Raw genomic sequence first — 22,169 nt, forward strand, 5'->3', positions numbered from 1 at the left:
CTCCCTCCTTAGGCATGTGATGTTTAAAATCTAACTGTGATGTCTAAAAAATCTAATGTGTGGGGGCAGCTAGATGGCACAATGGATAAAGCACCGGCCCTGGATTCAGGAGAACCTGAGTTCGAATCTGGCCCCAGACACTTGACACTTACTAGCTGTGTGACCCTGGGCAAGTCACTTAACCCCAACTGCCTCACAAAAAAAAGAAAGAAATATGGGTGATGTAAAAACATGATTCCAATTAAAAAAATATATATATATATACATATATATGTATGTATATATAAAATCTAATGTGTGGTTGCCTTAAATTAGAACCTTTAGCACTAGTCTTTGGGCATTAAGCATTTATTAAAGCATACTAGGTATTAGAAAAAAGAGAACACGTGGAGTTAAGAAAAGGCCTATCTAGCCTAGAGTTCCAGCCTGGTCTGGTTCTTCCTCAAGTCCTCTACCATGAGCCTGCTTCAATCATGAACTCCCCTCAAAATGAGGGTGGAAGGCTTTTTATAGATCTGGAGCAGAGGCAGTCCTCACTGCTTCAAGCTGATTGGTAGACGTCATCCAAATCCATTGGTTCACTGGACTTGAAGGTGGTCTCAGTTGAGTTCAAAGTCCTTAGCTTCTTAAGGGTCAGCCAGGTGTGGTTACAATCTAATTTGAAGTAGGCTAATCAGCAAAGTCAATCACTCTCACTTAATGCAACCACTTTAGATTAATCTCCAGGTGAGCCTTTGAGTATCTGCCAAAATCCCATTATTTTCTCACAGGCACTTGTTTTAACATGTTTTTGTTACCTGTGTTACGCACTTATATTCTAACTTAAGGTATATTCAAATAAATATAGAATTTATCTTACTAAATTTTAAGTTCCTTTACTTATAGCTCCTTTAGTACCTAAGCCAGGTCTCTGTAGTTTCATGTTCAAGATGTGTTTGTTAACTAAATGTTGTTGAACTAATTATATTGTAAAACTAGTTAAAGTACCTAGGGGGAAAAATTGAGTATAAAAACAAAATACTAATGTAACAAACAATGTTTGGCTTAGGTTCTTAATGATTTGAGTCTAATTGAATGAATTATAGAATCAGAGTTTTAGAGTGATTATAATATTAATGATGAAGAATTTTAGTTTCCCAGTTCAGGCCCCTTATCTTACAGGTAAAAAAATGAAGCCCTGAGAGGACCCAGGTCTCTATATTATATGTTTAGCATCAGTTATAGATGTGATTTTTGCCAATTCTTTGTGCAGTGTTTTTGTTTTTCTAAATGCTATTTGTATAAGAATAGCTAGTTTAAAAAAAAAATTGCCTCTTTTTTGAAATGAGCTATTTACAGCTTATTCTATTAAAATGGATACAATTGTTTTCCTCCTCATTAGTATCTCAAAAAGCCTAAATAAATTTTCATTTATTTAGAATTTCTAGTTAATGAGTTTTCTAACCAATGATTAATTTAGTTACCACATATAAGAATTATTTAGCATTAATGCCATAACCAAAGTAATTTCATCTGATTCTGATGTCATTGTTATAGACAAAGTGTTATGTTACAAGATTCCTAAAATATAGTTGTATGTTGTCTTGTTCAGCTTCATATCCCCCTATTCCCCTTTCCCCTGCCTAGTACAGTACCTTGAATATAGTAGATGTTCAATAAATACTTGGCAAATTGAGTTATTATACCATTTGAAAAATATTCCAAATTTTAAGCCTTCTACTTGTTTCGATTCATGTAGGCATCTTCATGGGCACAGTTTAATACACTTTTTTTTCCTTTTTTTTTGTGAGACAGTTGAGATTAAGTGACTTGCCTAGGGTCATACAGCTAGAAAGTGAAAAGTTTCTAAGGCTGGATTTGAACTCAGGTCCTCCTGAATCCAGGGCTGGTGCTCTATCCATTGTACCACCTAGCTGCCTCTTAATACTCTTTTCTAAGAAAAATGTTTACCTTTAGATGACATTCCATTATAGCCAATATCATACTGATATGAATATTATATTCAGAAATTAAGATTGTAACCCATGTATGTGTGCCCATCCTTATGATTCATCTACAGGCTGTCCTGTAATGTCCCAGGGGGTTCATCTTGAAAGCTGAGAATCTTCCTTGGTATAATGAGATGCCAGCAGGGCATGTGGGCTGGCCCTTGTTTTTAGAATTTTAAAGCATCATAGAGCTGTGAGTGACCTAAGAGATAATCTTGTTAAAACTTTCTACAGATGAGAAAATCTTATTTCAGAGAAATTAAATGACTTAACCGAAGGTCACAGAGGTAGTAAATGGTAGAGCTAGGTTTGAACACTGGCCATCTGACTCCTAAATTCTGTTCTCTTTTCACTATACAATTTGTTCAACCCATCCAATTTTTTTTTAATCTTATATATATTTGAGATGTAGTCCTTTAAAAAAAAATACCTCTCCTGTATAATTGCTTTTTTTGTAGTATGTTGTAGAGCACTCATTCTTATGAGCTTGTCTAATTCCTATTGATAGATATTCAGCTTTAGGTCTTCTGAGACATTGTTTCATGACTATTGGAATCCTAAAAACAATTATTTTTTATGAAAATTATAAACTAATGATAACATATATTTTAAAAAAATACCATCTTTAGGGGCAGCTAGGTGGCGCAGTAGATAAAGCACTGACCCTGGATTCAGGAGGACCTGAGTTTAAATCCAGCCTCTGACACTTGACACTTACTAGCTGTGTGACCCTGGGCAAGTCACTTAACCCTCATTGCCCCACCCCCCCAAAAAAATTTTAAAAAATACCATCTTTAGCTTCCATTTTCATGGTTGCTTTTATGGTAAGCCTCCCCCCCCTCCACACACACATGTAAATGATCACTGAAGTTAGAAGTTAGAATACCAATCTATTGAGAATTTTAAAAACTGTACACTGCTTGTTTGGTTGTGCTTTTGGGGGGAATTTAGACAAAAACAACAGTTAATTATTCACTTTAAAATTATTCTTTATTTTAAAAAAAATTTTTTTTACTTAAAAATTATTGACAATATCCAGCGTCTAAGGCATTGTTAGTTGCTATGTGGGATACAAGGAGATCAATTTGGTATGGAATATGCTAGCAAGCAGTTTATAATTTATACTAGATGGTAATGTGAGAGAATGTCATAATGTTAGAAAGGCAATATGGTGGTAGGTAGTACAAGGAGTCCTGAATTTGAAGTTTGGTGAGACTTGAATGAGAATGTAGGCTCTGATACTACCTATTTCTCTGACCTTAATAGTATTTACTTTTTTCCCAAATCACATGTAAAGATAGTTTTCAACATTCATTTTAGTAAGATTTTGAGTTCCAAATTTTTCTCACTCTCCCCTCCCCAAGACAGCAAGCAATCTGATGTAGGTTATATTTCCACATTAATCATGTTGTGAAAGAAGAATCAGAACAAAAGGGAAAAACCGCAAGAAGGAAAAAACAATAACAACAATAACAAAAAAAACCTGAGCAACAAATAAAGTGAAAATAGTATGCTTTGGTCTGCATTCAGACCCCACAGTTATTTTTCTGGATGTGGAGAGCATTTTCCATCATGAGTTTTTTGGAATTGTCTTGGATCATTGCATTGCTGAGAAGAGCTAAGTCTATCCCAATTGATCATCACACAATGTTGCCATTACTGTGTACAATATTCTCTTGGTTCTACTCACCTCATTCAGCACATTGCTCCAAGCAGAGTTCAGAAGTCCTCCATCACCTAGAGACAGCCTTCCTCGGCCAGCCCAGCACCACCCAGAATGGCATTCACCTCAATCTCAGTCTTTTTCCTCTGCCAAAAGAGGTGGCTCTTACACACTGATCAAAGCTAACTGACTAGCATCATTCAATTCTGTTAGTTGAAGTGACCTGAGCATGGTCCATATTAAAATGAGCTCTACCTTGATGAGGTCAGGGTCTAGTGAAAGACAGACCCCTGAGGGCAAATGCACTTTCAGATACATATGGTTTTGATCTCTACTTAGTTTGATTTCTATTGTTTCTTGGGCTAGCTTTGAAAGAGATCAGCTAAAATTATCTCTACATGTAACTGGAAAATAATAAAATACTTTTATTCCAAAAAAAAAAAGAAAAAGAGATCAGCTAAGGTTCCTGAGCTAAGCATCCAGTATGTGTGTGTGTGTGTGTTCCCCCCATAATTAATAATTATTTTCTCACACCAAATGTTGAATTGGTTTTGGCCATAGAAACAGTGGAGGAAAAAAAACAAAGCGGATGAAATGACATAATTTGAAATTTTAGAATATTTCTTAATAGCAATAGCATCTGGTAGATAACCAGTCTTTCCCATCTTTAGAAATGAAAATGAAGGGGCAGCTAGGTGGTGCAGTGGATAGAGCACTGGCCCTGGATTCAGGAGGACCTGAATTCAAATCCAGCCTCAGACACTTAAAACTTACTAGCTGTGTAACCCTGGGCAAGTCACTTAACCCCAATTGCCTCACCAAAAAAAAAAAAAAGAAAAAAGAAAAAGAAATGAAAATGCACAAGGTTCATTTTAATATTAATTCACAAATTTTTGCCTGACATTTTTCATGATCCTGAGTTTAAAATGATGTAGCCAAAATATTTATAGTAACACTTTTTTAGTAGAAAAGAAGTAGGAAACAAAATATATGCCCATCTATTGAATGGGTCATAGCTAAGCAAATTGTAGATTTGACTATAATGGGATATTACAGTATTTTAAGAAATTACAAGAAGAATACAGAGAGTGTCAAAGGCTTTGGTGGATTGATGCAAAATGAATGATTTAAGCAGAGGCAAAAAAACAATATATAGTCCAACATTGAACTCGGGCTTAGGAGAACTGGATTTAAATGTAACTTGTGAATCTTTAACAAAATACATAGAGATACAATACAACATAGATTATGTCAATTTTTGGTTTTCTGAGTCAGTAGGGTTCACAGGAATCTGGTTCTGTTTGTGATACTACTGTGACCATAAACTGTGACCATAACAGTGTAAATGGAAATAACAATAACTAGTTAAAAATGAATGTTGTTAAACTATTTTTTTAAAAAAAAATTTGGTCCCCAAAAAAGAAATAGAGTGGAAGGAAAGGGTTTGTTGAAACCCAGGTGTTTCAGAGGTTCAGAAAGTTAAGGCTACTGAAAGAGCAAGATCTAAAATATAACTCTGAGGTGGGGAGTTGGGGGGTTAGCAGAAACTGCTCCCAGTCTCCCCCCTCACCCATACCTTATTCCTGAGGTGGGAGGCAGAGCTGTTTTTCCCTTGGGAAAATTTAAGGATTCCTTGAGGGTTGGAATCTTCAGGTTTCTTGGGATCCCACTACATACCTTAAGTATCTGTGCCTAGACTTATGCTATATGACATTCTTATCAGTGATCTGGATAAAGACATAAATGATATGCTTATCAAAATTACCTCTGACACAAAGTCAAGAAGGCTAGCTAATCATTTATTGAATGACAGAGTCAAGATATAGAAAGATTTTAACAGGCTAAAACATTGAGCTGTGAGGGCCAAAATTGTATATACTGAGAGCTACTTGGGTGATTTGCCTTAATATTGGGGTCCCGGAAATATGAGGGACCCTTTTAGGTTTAACCTCCCCTCTGAACTGCCCTATTTAGATATTTCTCCCAGGTCAATAAGAAAGGAGCCCCTAAGCTTTAGTTAACAAAAGGATCAGATCTTATTACTTGGGAATTAATTAAACAACAAAGGTGAAACTATTAAAAATCAAAGATAAGGAAATAGGAAAATAGAAATACAGAGAAATGCTCTTAACTCTAAATTTAGCTTAAGCTGGTTCAAAGGAATTTAGGGTTTTCAGTAAGTAACTCACCAACCTGAACAGCCCGCCAGTCTAAGGTTGCTTATGCCATCAGGACCTCAGTCACCAGCCAGAGAGCGAACTCTCATTCTGGAAGTCACTCTAGAGTTGGCGTTCCAGAAGTGCCTCGAGAGCTTAGCGGTCCAGAGGTGCCCTTTAACCTCCCTTCAGGGAGTGTTCAATCTTTTCTCCCCAAAAGGGGAGGTCCTTCAAAAGCTACCTATACCACAAATAATTTTTATCACAGAGCTGAATCTAACAAGATGAAATTTCATGAGTATAAATGTAAAGTGTTAAACTTGAGTTTAAAATCAGTTTCACAAGTTCAACATGGGGGATACATGAAAGAGACTAAAAAAGATGCTAGAGTTTTAGTGGATTGTAAACTCCATATGTCATAAGTATAATATGGTAGTCAAAAAACCTAGTGTCTTAGGTACAGTGTTGAAATTTAGGAAGAAGTTAGTATGAAAAGGTTTATTAGAATCATTTATACTGTTCTTATGGATAAGATATCAAAATGTGGGCTAGATGATAGTAAAATAGGATGAGTTTGAATAAGATTGAATGGCTATATTCAAAGAATAGTTATTGCTAACTTAGAAGATGTCTAATGGATTGCCCCAGAGACATTTTTTTCAGTGACTTAGATAATAACATATATTGTATCTTTATCAAATCTGAAGATGATATGAAGCTGGGGGATACTTATGGGATGACAATCAGAATGCAGAAAAAGGTCTTAAACCTAATTTAGATGAAATTAATAAGGATAAAGTCATACTTGGGTTTAAAGTGTTGACTTCACAAGAAGATGGAAGAGGAATGCTTAGATAGTAGTTTAACTGGGAAAGAAAGGAACTTTTTTTGTAGGCTGCATTAGGAATGATAGAACAGCTAAAAAACCAATAGAATTTGAGCTGCATTATGTAATGATTGGAATGACTCCACCTGCTGGAGACTTACTATAGGAAAGCTCCACCATGAGGAGAATGCCTCAGAGGGCAAGGCCAGGTGGCTTTTCCTTGGCGTCAGGAAGTAACATTTGCGCATGGGTACTTTCCACCAAGGCTACCAGCCAATCAACTTAAGCCTCCCATTTTCTGGAAGGGACAGGAAGGAGGAAAGAGGGCCTGCGCGGAGAGGTCTGTCTCTTTTGGGTTCCTGACTTGATGGTGGTGGTGGTGGTGGCAGAGGACCCCACAGGAAATTTGAGGAAAGATAGGAATGCCAGGCTGTTGGAATTCTGTTCTCAATCTTTCTCTTTCTATCTTTCAATAAGCCCTTAAAAACCTAAACTCGTTTTATCAGTGATTTTAGTCAGTTTCCCTCAAAACTGGGGGAACAGATTAGAACCCACATTTAGAATCTTAAATTACACAATTACAAGAGTCATGGCTTCTAGAAATCAGAAGGGGGTAGTTCCCTTTATTGTGTTCTGATGATATTTGTAGTACTGTTTTTAGTTTTGATGACCACAGTTTAGGAAAGACATTGATAAGCTAAGCTAGAGAATGTCTAGAGAGGGATAACCAAAATGGTGAAGGACTTTGAATTTCATACTGTTTGAGGATTGGTTGAAACTACTGGGTTTGTTTTACACTCAAAATAAAAGACAGGATTGGGGTCAGGATGGGTAAGGGAGGGGAACAAAAGATAGTTCTCAAGTATTTGAAAGGCTCCCCCTACTTTGAAGTCTCTTAAACCTGTTCTGTTTGGCCCTAGAGGGCAGATCTATTATGATGGTTAAAATTTATAGAGGTAAACCTAGCCTTAATGTAAAGAAAAACCTTAACAATTAAAGAGAATTTGAAAGTGGAATAGGCAGGCTCAGTTTTTAAAGCAAAGGGCTGGCCACTTTTTCGATATGTTGTAAAAGAGAAATCTTTTTGGGGAATACATTGCACTAGTCAGTGTGGTCCCTTCCAAATCTGAAATTCTCTGTTTTCATTAGGTTGGCATGGCAAGAGGAATACTTTTTAGGCATAGCAGACAATACAAACAACTGTACTGGACAACATCAGGGAACTGTTTAAAATAATCCAGTTTGGTAGGATTGTAAAGTGTGAAGGGGAGTATGTATTATAAGATAAGCCAATTATGGAATTTTGAAACTAGGTTGTGGAGGCTCCTGACTGATAATTTAAGGAGTTTGAGTTTTCTTTGACATTGAATGAAAATTTGGGTTTTTTTGTTTGTTTTGTTTTTTAAGCAGTCTGTGCAATAAAAATATTCTGTGGCAGTTGCACATAAAATAGATTAAAGTAGGAAGATATTTAAAACAAGTAGACCATTTGGAAAGGAACTGCAGTAATTCTGATAGAAGTTATAGTCAGGAGGGATGGACAAAATTTTTAGGACTTAAAATGTCCAGGTCTTGAACGATGATTGCGTGGATATAGGTAGTAAGGGAATGGAAGAAGTAATCAAATTTTCAAGCCTGGAAGAATATTGGCATCATTAACAGAAATAGAGAATATGCAAGTAGCAGATGTTAGGGGAAAGGTGATGCTTTAAAAAAATATTGTTATAGATGCCACTGAAATACACTGCTTGCTGGTGATGTACAGCAGGCAGTTGAAGATAGGAGTCTAGTTCATTGGAGAAGATGGGGATAGATTTGGGACTCTTACATACTTGAAATCATAAATAAAACTACAGAACAGGATGATGGGAAAAATATAGAGAGTAAAGAGGGGGCAGCTAGGTGGTGCAGTGGATAAAGCACTGGCCCTGGATTCAGGGGGACCTGAGTTCAAATGTGACCTCAGACACTTGACACTTACTAGCTGTGTGACCCTGGGCAAGTCACTTAACCCCCATTGCCCTGAAAAAGAAGAAAAAAAAAGAAAGAAAGAGAGTAAAGAAAAGATGACTAAGGACAGAGTCTTATCTGAATGATGTCTATATTTAAAGAAAAGAACACAGAAGCTGAGCCCACAAAGGGTGTAGTGAAGCAATGGTGAGAGAGCTAGGGGTATTTAAAAAGTTTGAGAGACATAGTTTCTGGGTAATTTAATCATTTTATTAATAAAGCATGTTTATTAATAAAAGGATGGTCATTTGGCCATCTCTCTTATGCCAAAGATGCCTCATTGTGAAAAGTTCCCAGTTTTATATGCTCTTGGGTCATCAAATGTCCCCGAGTGTGGCAATCAACTCTGACTGGTTAACAATTAATGAGAAAATAAATATTAAAATGAGAAGGTAGGCTATATTAAAATGAGGATCTTGGGGGTACTGAACCTAGATCACCTGAATGTTGATCAGAGAGACTTATCAATTTCCATATTACATATTGGACAAAAGGGATAATCCTTCCCAGACCTGTCTGAACAAACACAATGAGCAGTAATGCATCCATAAACCTAAATTTAGAATTACTTTTACCGTCTTTGAATAGATCTCAGCCATCCTGGCCTGGTAAGTCTTTTAGAAAGATTTCCCACAATGATTGGCTTCTGGATGAGAAAGAAGAACAAGGGAAAAATGCCTTGGTCCTAATACAATAGTTAGTTATTAATACTAGAGAGAAAAATCATTTCTCAAAGAGGAGAATGATGAAGGCAAGGGAGGAAAGAGTATCTAGAAGGAAGTAGTAGTGGTCTTTAGTGTTAGATGATCCTGGCAAGTCAAGAAATAGGAAGGACAGTAAATATTTGATGATGGTGATCATTTGAGAGCTTGTCACATTAGAATGAGAGGTATTTTTTTTTCCTGCCAAACAAGAAAAAGGTCACATTATCTGAATTAATATGCATCCTGAATATGGTCCCAAATCAATAGACACTAAAATATCAACTGCAGGTAGACAATAAACCATATCAGCTATACTAACTCATCACAGGCTCTTCATGTAATATTAGTTGAAAACTTGTAGGAATGGTTATAGCATTAATTAATTAGAAAATTAAAGGACCTCCTTCTATACATTTATTATTATTGTACTTTTAAAAAAACATTATTTTAAAGTAAAAGCACTCATCCACTGACTTCACTATGATGTACTAAATACAAGAAACAAGTAAGAGTGAACATTAGAGATGGGAAAACTTGTGGTAGTGTGTCATGTCCATTTAAATAAAAGAAAGTTTGGATTTGGCATAATTGATATTTTTCTATCTGCATATCTTAAGGCATAATTAAGGGAGAATTTTGAATAAAACTAATTCATATTAATAAAATACATGTTATTCATGATACTAAATACTCTTAAATTGGCTGCTACAAGTAAGGTCCTATCTTAGTTTCTGGGTAAAGTACCTACCTTGTGTGGGTAGGCAAATAAATATAATAAGCAATTTCTTCCCTTCCATTGAAATTTTTATAGCTTGCAACTCTCTTCAGTATACCATGTCTCTCTTTCAATGTGAAATGAACACTTACAGACCGTGGTTAGGCATATAAAAATAAATTAGAAAAATTACTCTATAGACATAATGATCACAGTTTTAGCTCTATTGGAAAAATTTTGGACTTCTTTGAACTTTTTTTTTTAATTTAAGGACTTCAAAGAAGAATTAAAGAGATCAGATATTACCATTTAATCTTTGCAATAAAGCTTGAGGAGATAGAAATATCAACTGGTGTTCTTTCATTCTAGATTTTGGAAATGAAACTGTGGTGTGCAATAGGTGAGTAAGAAATATATTAGCAGAGAGAAGCACCTCATCTAAAACTTATTAGAAGTTTTTAAGGGAAGCTGGTTAGGGGCAGATAAGGATTCTCTTTCTAGAGCCATGCTGGGAAAATGAAACTGCCAGGAATTTAAAAAGTATTGCTAGTGGTTATGAAGGATTTTCAAGCTACTGCTTGAAGATGGTAAATTCAGAAAGAGAAAGGCTGATTTGAGAAGTAAACAGCTGGTTGAGAAAATATCTGAGAAAAGGAGTTCAATTCCTGAGCCATGCCTTTTTATATAGGATTTTTATGGATTCTTGACTAGGGATAGAATCTTATCTAATGAAGACCAGTTTAAAAAAAAAATCATTTAAAAAATTACAAATCTAATCAAGAGGGCTTTTAACTGAGATAAAAGGAAAAAAGAAAACTGCACATATATTTGCCAACTCAGATTTCACAACATTAGAAGACACAATATTATAGGGAAGAGGAGCAGCAAAAAAATACATGCCTTTGATATATATAAACAAAGGTGTAGAATTTGGGTAATAAGGTGCACAAAAGATTAACACGAGTATCAATGAGGCTTTAGTTGAATGTCATGGATGATTAGAACATAACCAAGAAGAGAAAATGGGTAGGAAAATAGTACTGCATGTTAAGAAGTAATGTAGTATACTCATGTGGAAATTTATGACCGGGTTTGGGGGTAGTGAGCATGATGGGGAAAGATTGGTGAGGAATGACAGACGGGAAAAAAAAAAATTGAATCATTGTTTTAGTAGTATACTACTGATACCCGGTCCGAAGTAGGAAATAGATGATAAGGTCAGCTATATAAAGAGACTGTCTAAAGAGAGTACCATTTGCCCTCTTGGTGATCTCAGTAATACAGCTTATGTTTTAAAGAGATGTATAGAAAAAAATGAGAAAAAATAACAGGTAATTGAACATGAATACAAGATATAGTCAAATCTCATAATAATATTGTCTGCAGTGTTAAAGCTCAGAATGTTAGGCTGGTGTGAAATCCTAGAATAATAAAAAATGACCTAAATTCATGTTGGAAATAAGAGAAGGTATAGGACTATAATTTGGGGTGAATAAGTTGAGGATAATATGTGACAGAAGACTGAACTGTTTAACTCCAAATTTATCCAGCCCTGATCTCGCTCTTTTTTGGGGGACAGGGAAATGAGGGTTAAGTGACTTGCTCAAGGTCAAACAGCTAGTAAGTGTCAAGTGTCTGAAGCTGGATTTGAACTCAGGTCCTCCTAAATCGAGGGCTGTGCTTTATCCATTGCACCACCTAGCTGCCCCCCAATCTCTCTTATGCCCTTCAAAGTCACATTTCCAACTGTCTATTAGAAATCTTGAACTGAATGTCCCATAGATATTAAACTTAGCATGTCCAAAACTGAACTCATTACCTTTCTCCCTAAATACTTCCTACATTTTAATTTCTCTGTTACTGTTGAGGGTATCACCATCCCTTCAGTTACCCAGCCTTGCAACCTAGGTGTTATCCATGATTTCTCACTCTCACCTCCTATGTGTACCTAAGACCTGTTGATTTTACCTTTATAATATCTCTCACAAACACCTTCTTTTCTCCTCTGATATTTCATTGCTTTGCTGCACATCCTTATTACCTCATGCTTGGGCTATTGCAATAGCCTGTTATTTGTTCTCCCTTCCATAAGTCTCTCCTCACTCTAGTCCATCTTCCATTCAGCTGTCCAAGTGGAACTTCCTATATTGAACGCTAACCCTGCTGCCCAATAAACTCCAATGTCTCTCTATCATCTCCAGGATCAAATATGAAATTTAGTTGTTCATTTAAAGTCCTTTATAACCTTCCTCTCACCACATACACCTGTATTTTGGGATGCAGTGACACTGTCCTTGCTACATTCATGCTAGAAACTACATCTCCCAGATCAGGGCATTTTTACTATCTGTTTGCCCACAATTTGCTTCCACCTCATCTCTGCCCCCAGGCTTCCCTGTTTTTCTTCAGATCCCAGTAAAAATCCCACATCTTATATATAATTTGTTCTTTGTCATCAACCCTATTAGACCGAGCTTCTTGAGAGCAGGTCCTGTCTTTTGCCTTTCTTTATATCCCCAGAACTTAGCACATTGGCTGGTATACATTAGGTACTTAATGGCTCAGTGGATAGAGTTCTGGGCCTGCAGTCAGGAAGTTGTTGTTCATTGGTTTTTAGTCATGTCCAGTTCTTCTTGACCTCATTTGGCATTTTCTTGGCAAAGATACTGGAGTGATTTTCCATTTACTTCTCCAGCTCATTTTTACAGATGAGGGAACTGAGGCAAACAGATTTAAGTGACTTGCCCTGGGTCACAAAGCTAGTTGGCCAGATTTGAATTCAGGAGATTGAGTCTTCCAGCCTCTAGGTCTGACACGCTATCTACTGTGAAACCTGGCTGCCCTGGAATCCTAAGTTCAAACCCTAATGTCATCAAGGGTCATAGAAAGAATTCAATAAAATAGTGGACCTGGTAGGGGGCAGCTAGGCAGCACAGTGGATAAAGCACTGGCCCTGGATTCAGGAGGACCTGAGTTCAAATCCAGCCTCAGACACTTGACACTTACTAGCTGTGTGACCCTGGGCAAGTCACTTAACCCTCATTGCCCCACCAAAAAAAAAAAAAAAAAAGATAGTGGGCCTGAGAATGGTTTTGCTATGTCTTGATCAACTTAAAAGATAGATAGGTAAAGAAACTTAAAAGAAAGGTAAGGTAAGGAAAAAATGAATGTACAGTGGCAAATGGGAGAGAGGGGGCTTATTTCATGTAATTAGAATATATAAATAGAAGCTATACAAACATGGAGGAAATATTTGTAAAAAATGGGCTCTCTAACCTCAAAACACACACACACACACACACACACACACACACACACACACACACACAATTTGGTATAATATATTCCCAGGTATATAGGGATCTGGGAGAAGGGGGAAGAGAAGCACATATAACAAAGAGAGTAGATTGAGGAGGAAATTGGTCATAAGGAAAACCAAACTCCACTTTCAGACAATGAATGATGAAGTTTAAAAGAAATGGTAAGAACTTATAATTGGATTCATTGTAAGGAGAAGAGATAAAGGAGAATATTGATAGACTCCACTCTCACCATTCTTTTCTTCTTTGTAAAGGGCAAAGAGAGGAAATAATATGAGAAAAGAATTGAGGGAAAATACACAATTTGCAGTTTATGACTGCATGTAAATGACATGAACTTGCCTATAAAATGGATAAGGATTGCAAAATAGGTTAGAAGTCAGAATCCATCAAAATTTTTATTATAAGAAACTCACTCAAACTATAATGATTTACCCAGATATAAAATAAGGAATTGAAGCAAAATCTATTATTTTAACTATATTCAAAAAAGAAAGGAAAAAAGTTGGAGTAGCAATTAGCAATTATAATTTCAAACAAGTCAGCAACAAAAATATATTTGTCTAAGAGATAAACATGGAGACTGCATTATCATTAAAGGCATGAAGGGACATGAGTTAACATTAATACTTCATATATAAGCACCAAAGGGCATAGTATCTGACTATTTAAGGAAAAAGATAAATTATAGAAAGAAATAATAAAGCCATAATACCTGGGGACTTCACCCTTTTAAGATCTAGACAAATTTAATTAAAAATTAAGAACCTAAATAAAATTTAGAAAAAATTAGATCTGATCTAGCTATAGTGACTACTAAATAGAAATAGAAAAGACCATATCTAGTTTTAAGCATTCAATGGTAAACTTATAAAAAAATATGAGTTTGTATTAAGGCATACAAAACCCAGAAATTGAGAAAAACATATTAAATATAACCTTTATTGACTGTAACATAATAAGCATTATGTTCAATAATGGGCCATTGAGGAAAGGATTACAAATTAATTGAGTTCTGTATAGCTAACCTAACAAAAGGACCAAAAATTTTATAGAAGTCGGTAATTTAATCTGTGTTGTTTAAAATCTAAATTGTGGGTTCTGATCTGCCTCCACCCCCAGTCTTGGGGGAAGCTGACTAAAATCACTGATAAATTAAACAAGAGTTTAGGCTTTTAAAGATTTATTAAAATATATATTATAAGTTAGTGAAGAGAGAGAGAGATTGAGAACAGATTCCTTATAGCATGGAAATCCTAGCTCAGATCTAATTTGGTATAGCCAGAGAGAAAGAAAGCAATTTCCTTTTCTAGCAGCCCACATGAAATCTCACTGCCACGCAGGTGTCCAAACAACTAAGAGGCCCCACCCCCCCACCCCACCCCTGTTCTCCATCTGCTGCCACCACTCTTCCTGGATGAAAAGAGGTTGATCCTCAATGACTTCTCCCAGAAGCCATCTGTGAAACAGGAAGCAGACCTGTCCATACACACAGCCCCAAGCTAATTGGCTGGTATCTCTGATTGACAAGTCCCACAGGTGATTCTATAGATGTAACTTCTGGATGCAAAAGTCACATGGTTTCTAAATTACATGCTTTTTCCTCATAGCGGAGCTTCCCTACAGTATCTCTCCAGTAGGGAGTGCAATTCCAATTCTCACAAATCAAAGAAAATGCAACAATAAGACAACATCAAAACTGTTTTGGATTCAACCGTCATCCTTTATTTTTAAAGAGGACCATTGACCATCACAAGTGATGTCTTGACTCTTCTGTGAATTGGATTTAAGTGAGGCAGTTGAGCAGCTTTGAAAGCCTTACTCTCCCAGAGTCCATCCAAGTCCAATGGCAAGACAAAAGTCAGGTAACTGTCATTGGTAACTTAGGAGAGATCAATTTCAGTAGAATTATAAGATCAGAAGCAGGATCTTAAGGGGTTCAGAAGAGAGTGAAAGGAGAGGACGTGGAGGACACCTCTTATAGACAACCTTTTCAAGGAATTTAACCACAAAGGGCAGAAGAGGAAAATAGTAGGTATGGAAGGATCAGCTGAAGGTTTTTTGAGGATGGTACATATATGGGCATGTTTATAAGCAGCATGGAATGAACCAGTAGAGAAGGAGGGATTGAAAATAAGAAATAAGAGTGGAGATGATAAAGGGGGTGGTGTGTTGGAAGAGAGAGGATAGAGGTGTTAGCCCTGGTAAGAAATAAAGGCCACCTCAATTTTTTTCTGAAAAAAATATGGGGCAAGGTTCTCAACTGAGAGAGGAGACAGTGGGAGGCTTGAAGAGAGATTGAAAAGGGTTTGAAGGAAAGTGAAAAGTGGGATAGTGATATACCTGATAAGGTAGGTATAGAAGGATTGCTTATCAGCAGCAAGAGCCCATTTGGGGTTGTGTGATATAATTTTTTTAGTGTACCCAGTCAGAATGATTGTGTGATTTTTCTCCTTCATTCGGTAGCACATGTGTAGGAGCAAAGGTGGCAAATGGGAGCGATCCAAGGCTGAGACTTGGCAAGGCATAATTGATAAAATGATAAGGGAGCTGGGATTCAAGAGAAAAGAACAGTATAGAGTTTGATTGGTTCACCAAGAGTTCCAGATGGGGAAAAGAGGAAAGAATAGTATGGAAAAAAAGTAAGACAGACAGGTGAAAAGTAAAATAGATTATAGGGAGACAAGATTATTTCAGGTAACATTTATAGCTATCTTTAACCCAGAAAAGGTCACAGTGTGAGATAATACAGTTTGGGGTTAGCATTCTACTCTTAACAGAAAATAGTCATTTAAGCTCTTAAAACTACTTAATTTCTTCTTTGGCTACTCCTCTCAAGTGCTCTCTCCTAGGTAATCACAAGTGACCTGAAGTAATCAAAAAGACCTTTGTCCTCTGATCAATACCATAATCCCTTCAGAATGAGAAACTATAGTATAGCTCTTGGATAGGCCATAACCTTCCTTTTGGAGTTGGAGAATGCAATGATTTTAACTAAACCAGAGGTATTTTCTTCTAAAGATTGATGCTGAAGTACTCTCTCAATCTTTTGGCTGAGGGACATTCTACGTGAAGAATGAGACACTTGTTTTCTGAAGTAGCCATGGTATGTTTTTTTGTTTTGTTTTTCTTGGCTAAATTTACTTGGGAATGTAGAGAGGGGGCAGCATAGAAATGCAAAGTAGGTGGCACAGTGCTTAAAGCCCTGGGCCTGGAGTCAGGAGGAACTGAGTTCAAATCTGGCCTCAGACTTGCTAGCTGTGTGATCCTGAGCAGATCACATGATATCTGTCTGTCTCACTTTTTTCAACTATAAAATCAGAATAATAATAGCATTTATCTCCCAAGGTTGTTATAAGGATCAAATTAAATAATATTTGTAAAGTGCTTAGTACAGTGCCTGGCACATAGTAGGTGCTTGATAACTGTTTGGGCCCTTTCCCCCTCCCCTTACATGTTGTCTACTCCTTGATAGTGATGAGCAAGTTTCATTTTTTTTTTGTCTTTATATCTCCATTGCCTGACACTTAGAAGATGCTCAACAGTTTTTTTCTTTTGTTTTGTTGTGGGAAATTCTGACGGAGAAACCCCAACAGCACTCAGGAATAAGGAAGAGCAGTTTATTGATGCGCCAGCCCAAAGCAGAGTCACCTCTGAAACTCTGGGCAGCCCCCAAGTGTCCAAGCTGCAATTTTTATATCTCTTAAGTGCGAAATGCATGCAGGTTTTCACAGGTACATTGTGGTGAGCTACTTGGCAGACAGGAAGGCATATTTCAGTAAACAGAGGCATATGTCAGGAAGTTGGTACTAAACCACAGACTTCAGGGGAACAAACAGTATGTTCTACTTTCATTTTGGGGGTCTCAGCTAGAGCCTCAGTTTCATCCCCTGTATTTTCCCATATCATTCCCCCCTTTGATGCCCCCTCTATACCCCCCAGGTTCTAGAGGGGCATCATCTAGGGCCCACTTTGATCTCCCCACTCCCTCCAGTTCAGGGGACACAGCCATAACTGGGGAAACAAAGTCTGAGTCAGCATAGACAGACAGCTGGGGAACCAGGAAGATGATAAGGCAGTTATTTAGGCAAAACAGATATATAGCAAGTGCCAATTTACAGAGGAGGAAAATCAAAATGGTTAAATGAGTCTCTTGCATCAGCACAGGGGTCTTGGGAAAGCTGTCCATGTCAGGCAGTCATCCATTTCTGGGCCAACGGCCTGCTGGCAGAGTCCCATTGCTCCTTCATGATCTGAAGCTTGTTGGGGCAATCAGGAACCAACTCGCATCTCCACCTGTCACTGGGCAGCTGAGCCTTCTTTACTCTGGAATGATGGACCCAGGGAACGATACCTGCAACTTTAAGAGACGTGGGGGTGACAAGAACCACTGTGTGGAGGCCTGTCCATATATGTTGGAGGGGTTCCTTCTTCCAATCCTTGCCCTAGACCTGGTCTCTCAGCTAGAAACGATGCACCAGGTAACCAAGGTCGTATCAGTTCCCTTTCTAGAACTGTTCTGTGTATCTGGGCTAAATAAAGTCTTCCCTAGCTAGGCCAAGGCTGCATCCTGGGTGAGTTCTATTGCTTTGGAATCATGGAGAGCCCTGGTGAGTGGGGGTGGTCTCCCGAATAGGAGCTCATACGGGGAGTATCCTATGACTCCTGGTGTGCCTCTAACTCTAAGCAGGGCAAGGGGTAGCATGCCTACCCAATGCAGACTGGTCTCTTGACAGAATTTAGCTAGGGTAGACTTTAGGGTCCTGTTCATACGCTCCACTTTCCCTGAGCTCTGAGGTCTGTAAGCAGTATGCAATTCCCACTTGATTCCCAAACACATGACCAGCCCCTGCACCACAGTGGCCACGAAAGCAGGGCCATCATCACTCCCAGTTGTTAGGGGAAGGCCATAATGGGGCAGAATCTCTTGGAGAAGGACTCCAACCACTTCTACTGCTTTTTCTGTTTGGGTTGGAAAAGCCTCCACCCAGCCGGTGAAGGTGCAGATCAAAACCAAAAGATATTTATAGCCTCTGCAGACTTTAATCCCTGTGAAGTCTACTACCAAGTCCTCGAAAGGGGCTGTCCCTTCTGGCTGAACCCCCAGAGGTTTATTGGGGCCCTGGCTGGGGTTATTCTTAGCACAGGTCTGGCATTGTAGGCTGGCAGAAGCACACAGGGAGGCCATCCTAGCAGCATAGCAATATTTCTGAAGCATGGCTTCTAGGGCAGTCTTCCCCAGGTGGGTGAGGGCATGCTGCTGGAGAATGAAAGCATATGCATCCTTCCGAGGGATAAAGAGGCACCCATCTGGGAGCACCCAATTCCCAGTGGTGTTCTGTTGTGCCCCCTCCTTTTGAGCCCAGCCTACCTCCTCGGGGGTGTATGCTGGGGCTTCAGTTTCAGTTTCTACTGGCGCTGATTCCCCCCTTTGCACAAGGTGGTAACCCTCCCTTGTGTTAGCCCAATCTGCTGCCTGCCGGGCTGTCCTGTCAGCAAGATTGTTCCCTTATATGATGGGATCATCCCCAACCTGATGGCCTCAGCAATGAATGACTGAGACCCTTCTGGGTTTCCAGACAGCCTCAAAGAGTTGCAGGATTTCAGACTGGTTTTTAATATGCTTACCCCCTGAAGTAAGGAGCCCTCGCTCCTTGTAGATGGCCCCGTGGATGTGGAGGGTTGCAAAAGCATACCCTGAGTCAGTATAGATGTTCACTGACATGTCCTCTGCCAGTTGCAGGGCACGTATGAGGGCCCATAGTTCTGCCCTCTGGGCTGACCACCCCTGAGGCAGGGGCCCTGCCTCCATTACTGCCTCCTGAGTAACAATGGTGTACCCTGCCAGTCGTTCACCATCCCTCATAAAGCTGCTCCCGTCAGTGAAGAGTTGGATGTCAGGGTTAGGCAGGGGTTGATCAGACAGGTCGGGCCTGCTAGAGTGTATTTCCTCTACGACTTCGGCACAGTCATGTTCGGGGAGGGGGGCGGGCGTGCTCGGTGGGCAAAAAAGTGTCAGGATTCAGTGTCTTAACTGTCTCAACCCAAACTCGGGGATTTTCATGTAGGAGCCCCTGATATTGGGCCAGCCGTGGATTAGATATTCACTGGTGGCCATGGGAATTCATGAGGGTGATGACACAGTGAGGGACCCTAACGTGGATAATCTGTCCCAAAGTCAGTTTATCAGCCTCTTTGACAAGGAGGACAGTAGCTGCCAGAGCTCTCAGGCAGGGAGGCCATCCTGCTGACACAGGATCAAGGTGCTTGGATAGGTAGGCAATGGGCCTCTCCCATGACCCAATAGTTTGGGTAAGGACCCCCAGGGCAACTTTGTTCTTCTCAGTCACAAATAGATTAAAAGATCTGGAGACATCAGGGAGACCTAATGCAGGAGCCTGTGTGAGTAGACGCTTAATCTCCCTGAAAGTTTACTCTTGTACCTCCCCCCAAAATTGGGGCTCCTGCTCCAGTCCCGAGAGGGCCTCATACAGGGGTTTGGCGAGCTGGGCAAGCACTGGCATCCAGATGCGACAGTATCTGGCTGCCCCGAGGAATTCATGGAGCTGCCTCTTGGTCCTTGGAGTAGGAATGTTGAGAATGACTTTTACCCTTTCTACACCCAAAGTTCGGTGGCCCTGTGTGACAACAAACCCCAAATACTTCACCTGGTTTTGGCAGATCTGGACTTTCTTCCTGGAGACCTTGTACCCTGCTTTAGAGAGGAGATCCCGCAAGGCCTGGGTTCCCATCCAGCACTGGTCTTGTGTAGATGTGGCAAAGAGGAGGTCATCTACATACTGGATCAGGGTGCAGCCAAGCTCCTGCCAAGGGAATGCCTGGAGATCCTGTGCCAGCGCTTCCCCAAAAAGAGTGAAGGAGTTCTTGAATCCTTGGGGAAGGCAAGTCCAGGTTATCTGGGTTTTCTAGCCTGAGTCCGGGTCCTCCCACTCAAAGGCAAACAGGGGCTGACTGGCTGGGGCGATTCGCAGGCAGAAGAAAGCTTCCTTGAGATCCAAACCTGTGAACCAGGCAACCTCAGGGGTTATCTGGGCCAGTAGGGTGTAGGGGTTAGGAACCACTGGGTGGACTGTGACGGTGACATTGTTGAGTGTGGAAGATTGACTCAAGGAGGTCTATCATGGCCTGGGGCTTCTCAGAGTAGGGAGGGGTATGGTTTTTCCAATTCAGGTCATTGGTGGTGAAGGGCTGATAATAGAAGACAGGCCAGTCTGGTTGGTAAGTCCCATTTGGGTTCTCTCGGCCCTGCCTCAGGGTCTCTCGGAGGGGCATCTGGAAGGCAGGTCTGGCCTCAGCTACATGAGGGGGGCTCGGTCTTCCTCTCCAGTCTGGGGGAAAGGGCCGGAGGAAGCAGAGGAGATGAAGCCGACAGAGAGGGAGTCTCGTAGGGAGCCAGAGCTGGATAGAGGTTCGGATTCTGGGGTGATGGTGGAGTTGAAGCTGAGATATATGGGGGAGGCTCGTCTTCTGGTGCCCCCTGTAGGATGACTAGCTTGTGGGGGTCTGACCCTGATGCCTGGCCAACAAAAATCCTAGCCTGTCCCTGTGCTCCCTTACACATCCGAACCCATGGGGGCTTGGTGCAGACAACGTCCAACCAGGAGTCTATATAGGGGAACTGATCTGGGTGCTTGGGCTGGTCTAGGAGACCAACTACCACCTTGTAAACTGCTCTGGTGATTTCTGGGTCTAGAGTTTCATCTGAGGGGCAACCCACATTGTCTTCATGACAACCCTTCAAAGTAGGTGCTATTATTATGACCATTGAGACTGGATTTGAACTCAGGTCTTCCAGACTGAGTCTGGAAGAATGCTATCTATTGTTCCTCTATCTGCCACCAACTCAATTGCAAAGTTGGCTTTTTCTTTTTTGGTGGGGCAATGAGAATTAAGTGACTTGCCCAGGATCACATAGCTAGTAAGTGTCATGTCTGATTCCAGATTTGAATTCAGGTCCTCGTGGGCTTGTGCTTTATCCACTGTGCCACCTAGCTGCCCCCACAAAGTTAGATTACCATCTATTGTGCCAACATGCCCCATATTGCCTGTCATAGCAACTGACTTTCAAGGCTCTCTATATACTTCCACCTATCCTCATACATTATCCAACCCAGTTTCATCCTCTATAATGCTATTCTTCCATTTCTGTTAGCATTTTCTCCTCTATGCCTCCTGAACATTATTGACTTATGTCTTTATTTATGTTATTTTCTGCCTCCATCCTACCTGGGATGCCCTCTTTAATCCCTAATGCCTGTTCATCCTTCAAGAATCATCTTAACTCCAATGATACTATCCTTTGTTCGTCTCTCACTTCTCTCTACTTCTATATAAATATGTAAAATATATAAAAATGTAAATATAAATATAAATGTATTTTATTCTGTAATGTTTTTAATTATCAGATTATTTTGTTTGTATACAAGTTTCATAAATGCTTAGTTTCCTCATCTGTAAAATGATTTAGAGAAGGAAATGGTAAACCACTCCAGTGTCTTTGCCAAGAAAACCCCAAATGAGGTCATGAAAGTTGGATACTACTGAGACAGCTAAACAATAATCTCTTAAAGAGCAGAGACTGTGTCTTCGTGTCTTGCACAATATTTCATATCCAACAGCACTTTGTGCAGCATTGGGCACATAGTATATGCTCCTTAAGTGGCTGATGAAACAAATGCCATAGATGGATGTTAATGCTTTTAGTCCTTTGAATTTATCAGTAGAGAGGAAACTATGGATATTAAACAAACATGTAATACTAATGCT

The 22,169-nt window shown here is 39.5% G+C and overlaps 1 protein-coding gene across 2 annotated transcripts in view; it reads left to right on the forward strand.

Moving 5' to 3' along the window:
- MANEA (mannosidase endo-alpha) overlaps window positions 1-22,169 on the forward strand; it is a 77,925-nt gene that overhangs the window by 4,599 nt on the left and 51,157 nt on the right. Inside the window, exon 1 of one of the 2 annotated variants that reach the window (XM_044000785.1) lies at window positions 16,403-16,488. The exons of the other annotated variant lie outside the window; for it this stretch is intronic. The gene's annotated coding sequence lies outside the window, so the exon portion shown is untranslated. Of the gene's footprint in view, window positions 1-16,402; window positions 16,489-22,169 lie in introns of those variants that run through there. 2 annotated transcript variants of the gene reach the window in all.

The sequence above is a fragment of the Dromiciops gliroides genome, chromosome 4, assembly GCF_019393635.1.
Source record: "Dromiciops gliroides isolate mDroGli1 chromosome 4, mDroGli1.pri, whole genome shotgun sequence".
NCBI lineage: Eukaryota > Metazoa > Chordata > Mammalia > Microbiotheria > Microbiotheriidae > Dromiciops > Dromiciops gliroides.